The following is a 6,301-nucleotide window of genomic DNA, read 5'->3' as shown; positions in this document are numbered from 1 at the left end:
AGGGATATAACAGAAATTTATTCTGCATGCTTGAAAGATTACTCTAGCTATGTGACTTTGAACAATACTGGATGAAATAAATATCAAAATAGTTTACAAATTATGTAAGTACACCTAGTAGGCTATACCTCATTAGTTCCAGGTTTACAGTTGTGATATCGTGAGATGTTATATTGTGACTTTATTTTAGGCCTGTGTAAGGCGGTAATTAATTCTTTATGTTATTGTCATTAAATGGGTAATGAGTCACAAAACAAATAATCAAAACATTTCAGAGGTGGGTGTGCCAAAAGTGTCTTTGCCCCCCTGGTGCTGAGAACCCTTGCTACGCCACTGTTATATTTTTTTATACTACTAACAGTAATAAGTTAGTGGGATGCATTGTAAATGTTTGTAACATATTTACTTATGAAGTATTTCACAATTATGACTTTACCTGTACCATATTTTAGCATTCTTAAATATTTCTCAAATGTATGTATACAGTACCTTGCATTTAAAATAATTGCTGTATTGGCCCAATTATAAGACAATGTTTTTTTATTAATAATAGGCTCTAAAACTCATAGTCACCTAATAATTGTGGCCAAACACAAACCCTTTCCCCCTACTCTAACCTGTTGCATTCCTGAATGTCCAGGAAGCATCTGTCTGTGCATGCATGCCGGATGTTCACTCAAGGTCATCATAAATTCTTGAATCTAATCCACCTGCAGGCTGTTCAGTTATAATATTGATTTTCCGGCCCAAAAAAAAAAGAATGTTATGACACTCAACTTTTTTTCTTACCCATTGTTTCTGAAAATGATGGTTGCTTTATATTTGAAATTGCTCTATAATCGGGCCAATATGGTATTTAAATTTAAAATGTATATTAAGAAGAATTTTTGTAGGTGTTTATTGTTCAGTCATTAAACTGACTTGTTGATTATGTGTATTACAACAAATTACATTGAATAGTAACCTGAGTTTCATGTTACTCTCGATAGGACTGGACTAATGTATGTATGGGTTTGTACAGTAGTGTAAATGTGATGCTTAGGTGGTTGAACTAGGACTTATAAACATCTATATGTATCTAAAATAATTTGCTGAGGTAATGTAGCTTTTCTGCAATTTGTATACTGCCATATTAGTTGTTTTTGTTATTTTAGTGCTTGTTACTACTAATAAGGTAATATAAAAAACAAGAGACCATTTGGTCCTCCAAAGTTGTCTTTGCACACTCATCCTTGAGCAAAGTAATAATTTAAACATATTTTTTATTGTTTCTGGAAATCGATGATATCCTTTTTAAAAACTGCTCATTTATACAGCTGATGATGACTCATTCCATAGGCCAATTACCTTCTTAGAAAAAAAAATAGAATTAGCCAATCTTTGTCAACTTGTTTTCAGAATACAGCACAAAAAACCTGGGCCTTTATCATACTGATCCCTCAGAAACTCTAATAATCTTTAATAAGATCACATGTTGATTTTCCATGTAAGATTACTTTTCTTTCCCAGATTCATCCTAGTATTCTTCCTCTCAACCCTTTTTAATAAGTTAACATTTTCTTACATAGAGATTGTAACTGTACATAGCATTCCAAGTGAGATGTAACTAATATTTTATAGAGATAATTACCTTTTTTTACTTTTACTCAGTAGGACTGTAAACATATAGCTATACTACTAGAAACAGAGCACTATATTGAATGTTTGAGTAACTTGTCCATTAATCTGCCAAGATCATTTTCTTCAGCTGTTGAGTGGGCTTTCATCTATTTTAAATATGTGGTTCAAATTATGAGTACATACTACTCTTGTTATAAATAAAGGACATTTTCAAATATCTGTCAAACTTACCAATTTATCCAAGTCATTTTTTAGTACTTCAACTTCCTCAGTATAGCTAAAAAATACCCAAGATTTAATATAATCAGCAGACTTTACTAAAAATTTTACCTCTATTAATATTACTAATGTAAAAAAATATCAAAAGTTCTAGCACTAATTCCTGAGGCACTTTTCCAGAAACAAGGGTCCAATTTGGCTGGAGGTCCACACAATTTCTATTGTCTAAATAACAAGTAACATGCTAAAAAAAATGATAAAAAACAAGATTTAACTTTGAAGTAGTTTAGACTTTCACATTTAACTATGATTTTATAAAGACCCTTGAATGTTTCTCACAACAGAAGTAAGACTAATTAGCCTATAATTTTCAAGATAATTCTTTATCACCCCTTTTCCTTTAGAAATAGGAGTAATAATAGCAACTCTCCAATCTTTATGCCATCTGCTCACCTTCAATAGCTTATGAAAAATGAAAGTGAGGGTCACATGTCTGATCTTTCACCTCCTTTAAAACCCATGTCTTGTCCATGTGCATTATCCATTTTCAATCTCTCAGTCTTTCCAGATATCACTGATGGATTAATATCTCCATGATTCAGGTCAATTGTAATATTTTCCTTGGAATGTCCAGAGTCAAGAATATTGATAATATATTTACTTCTAAAAACGGAGGGAAACATTTAAAATCTCAGAGTCTCCAACAAAAACTTTGCCATCATCTTTTAGGGGTCCAATCTATCACTTTTAACATTTTGTTTACCTCTAATAAGTGTATAAAGATATTTTTTGGTAGCTGTTCCTCATATGCCATTTTGATATTGTCATTTATTTTTGAACCAAATCCATAGCTTCCCTATAGTTCTGTTAACCTTACAACTTGTCAATTTCAACTTAGTTTATTTATCTCTAATTTTGTCTTTTTATATCTTTAGTAAGGCACTTCATCTCTAGTTTCTTGATCCAAATGCCTTCATCTCCCAACTGTTAATCATAACATCAACTTCCAAAAGCCAGAAAAATAGAAAGAAGATCCTGTTCCATTATTCCGTGCATTGTTACTTGGCTATTACCAGCAAAATAGAACCAAGGTCCTAATCCATTGTTTCATACTTGTTATTCAGGTATTACTAGCAAACTAGTATCAATGTCCTATTTCATGCATTGTTATTTAGACATTACACCAGCAAAAGTGAACCAAGATTATTTTTTTCATGTGTTGTTATTCAAGTATTACCAGTAAAATAAAACTAAGATCATGCTTCTTTGTTTCATGCATTGTTATTCACATATTTACTCTGTTAGGCCAGGCTTAAAAATATTTCTGTTTGCTGTAACTCAACTAACCTTTTGAAATTGAGACCGACTTGGAGATTTTTCTAATATTATGACCTGGGAAATTATTATTTTCACCAATTTCTTCCTATATACTGACACATCTAACAAAATTTGTTGACCTCAGAATTTTTACCACCGTATTATGGTTAAAATATACGTGGTTAGATATACATGACTGTTTTGATTTAAGTATAGCGAGTGTTAAACTTAATTTTTTTTAGAAGTGATAGTTTATTGCAGGTTTGTTGTAACTGTACAAATCATACATCATGTAGTTCAAATGTATATTGGTGATTGTTGTATTATTGCATCATGTTTTAGAACCTTCTAAGTTTTTCTCGAGTATTAATACATCATAATATCTTGTAGTATGTGGAAAGTTCTAGGCCTCATTTGGTATTTATAAATAAATGTTAATAGTAATTGTAATCGTGGTTGAACGCATTATGTTTTAAGTGATCATGGAACTAGTGGTATTTCTTCTTTTTTTTTAAGAAGCAATTTGAAAATAAAAAGTGTTTACCTGCCTACTTACCCACCCATATTTTAAATCAGTTTAGGGTTACAGCAAATGAAACTATTGTTACGTCTCCGTTTGTTAATTAACTTTCCGTAACTTCGTTCCGACGAAACTTTAGCGACACAAGTTCTTACTTAATAAAACTGGTTTATTCTTTCTGAATATAACTTTACAATACACTTGATTTCAACATTCGCGCTCTCTGACTGCAGATCAATTACTCACTACCTACACACCTTCTCACGTCACGCCGTGACCATCTTATATATACCAGACCACCCCCAATTTAGCAAATGCTGGAGCACTCCCGAAGGAACAGGATAGTTCTAGAAACGTGGTGTGACACTAGTCACGTGACCTCGCTAACGCAACACTATTTTTAAGCCTGACCTTACCATAAAAATATAAATAAGATCTCATTCCATTGTTACACGCATTATTATTAAAATATTTTTACCCGCTTGAGCACTCTAAATTTTTTTAAAATAAATGTGTCAGCCACCCATTTGGTGTTATTAATGTTATAAATGTGTTGTGCATGCTATTCAGGACATCAGTTTCCTAGTGTTGTCAGTTCTCTGTCATGTTGTGTGTTTGATACATAAGTTTCTAGAAACCAAGGTTAAGTATTCATCAACAAATGAATGAGAATGTTAAAATAATATGTAATAGTATTTTCGGATCAGTGTTCTGTACCAACTTATCTTCTTAGTTTCCAAGCAGATAAACTTCAGAGTGAATCTTATATGGCCACTTTCTCAATCAGTAAGGCTTGTTCTCGAGCACAACATAAAACAAACCTCTTAGTCACTGGCAGCTAAGTATCACAAGTACTATAGTTCAATAACACACATAAAACACTAGACCCATTACAGAGACAAGCATGTTTGTATGCATGGTTGGATTCACTACGTGAACTCGTAACCATTATGTGGGATGACCTCTGGTTTGGTGTCCATGTTAGTGATTCCAATGCTTAGCATCCAGCACATGGTCTACACCAAAAGGCACCTTTAGCCATGACCATCCAAGCTGCATAAAGGCAGATATTTGTGGGCTATTTAAACAAATGTATATAAAAAGAAGAATAAATAATAACTAGTTCATTGAACTTATGCTGTCATTCCATCAGTTTACAATGAATACAAGCTAAATGTATTTTGTAATGGTGGATGTTTTTGGTTTCATGCTTAAGTACGCCAGTTTCATAATTTCAGTCTCTCAGTGTTATCAGATCAGTGTCTTGACCTGTTTGATAAATTGTTTCTAGTAGCTGAAGTGAAGTAATTTGTTTCTAAAGTGTATGTATGAATTTTATTATTTGTGGAATAACTGAATATCATGGAGATAAAGTTTGCATTTAACTTTATTTTTAAGAAATATATTAAAAACAACCTGAAAATTATATAAGCTATCAGAATTTTTAACTTTCTAAAAAACTTTTATAAAAAATTAGTCATATTGAAACATTGGTATTCATTCATTCTCCAAGCATAAAACTGTATTACTCTGGAAAATTGTATTTGAGAAAGTTTAAAACTCTTGTTTGGTACTGTTCATGTATAATGTATGTAGTGTGAAACAATACACAACTGGGTATTTATCTATAAGTAGGATACACAGCTAGGAATGGAAATTTGTTAACTCAAACTGTTGAACATACATGGAACGTACTCTGTCTGTATGGAGAAAATTGCAAATAGTAATTTTTATCAGTTAACATAACATAATGTTTTGGGACAACAAGGGACCTATTGGTCCATCTAGGCTATCCCATCCTCTAAACTAAAACTATTAAATAAAAAAAAAAGTCAACCTCAAAGCCAGCCCTTATAATTCATATAGTTATCAAGCTATCTCTTAAACTCGCTTAAATTTACTGCCTCCACAACATCAGAAGGCAATCAATTCCAAAGACCAACCACCCTGTTAAAAAAAATAAAACTCGCTTAGCTGAAGATGACTCCTACCCTGCCAAAATGTATATTTGTGTCCCCTAATCATATTTTCAACATTAAGTATGAATTCCCTTTAAAATCTTAAATACCTCAATCGGATCCTATCTGACTCTTCTTATATGAAAACCCCTCCATCCCAGGCACCATTCTCGTAGCCTTCCTTTGAGCCCTTTCCAACAGTTCAATGTCCTTCCTAAGGTAAGAAACCCAAGACTGAACACAATACTCCAAATGGGCAGAACCAGTGAAACTTTGTTTTCTCTGTGTATTAATACATTTGTACCTATGTTATTCATCCCACTTTTGGATTGTTGGTGTTCCCAATGTTAGAAGGAACATCAACATTTCAAGTGTATTCTCACTGAACTTCACTTTGAATACTTTCTTGTGATTCTACTTGGTCAGTTTGCCAATTTAGTTGTATCTTTTATATGTTCTGTATCTTGTCTGTAATTACTATTGCTTTATTTATTTCCTCTCAAAACATTTCTTACATGTAATAAACAACAATTATAGTATTTTGGCACTTGTGTATAAAGTTAAAATCATAAATAATATTCAACGCTAAACTGGTACACAATTAAAAACATTTTATTGAGGCCTATCTATGGCCTTCAAAAAGTCGACGACTACATGTTTCGACGTT

General features: G+C 32.3%; 1 protein-coding gene across 8 annotated transcripts in view; it reads left to right on the top strand.

Annotated features, from left to right (window-relative positions):
• LOC106471975 (zinc finger protein OZF-like) overlaps positions 1-6,301 on the top strand; it is a 26,488-nt gene that overhangs the window by 5,740 nt on the left and 14,447 nt on the right. For 5 of the 8 annotated variants that reach the window (XM_013932602.2, XM_022400584.1, XM_022400586.1 and 2 more), the window contains exon 2: positions 2,775-2,963. The gene's annotated coding sequence lies outside the window, so the exon portion shown is untranslated. The remainder of the gene's footprint in view (positions 1-2,774; positions 2,964-6,301) is intronic. The other 3 variants (XM_022400589.1, XM_022400587.1, XM_022400590.1) reach the window with 1 other exon arrangement.

Source organism: Limulus polyphemus, unplaced genomic scaffold (assembly GCF_000517525.1).
Source record: "Limulus polyphemus unplaced genomic scaffold, Limulus_polyphemus-2.1.2 Scaffold4998, whole genome shotgun sequence".
Taxonomy (NCBI): Eukaryota; Metazoa; Arthropoda; class Merostomata; order Xiphosura; family Limulidae; genus Limulus; species Limulus polyphemus.
Note: the sequence above shows the minus strand (reverse complement) of the source record. Positions and strands in the feature narration are given on the sequence as shown.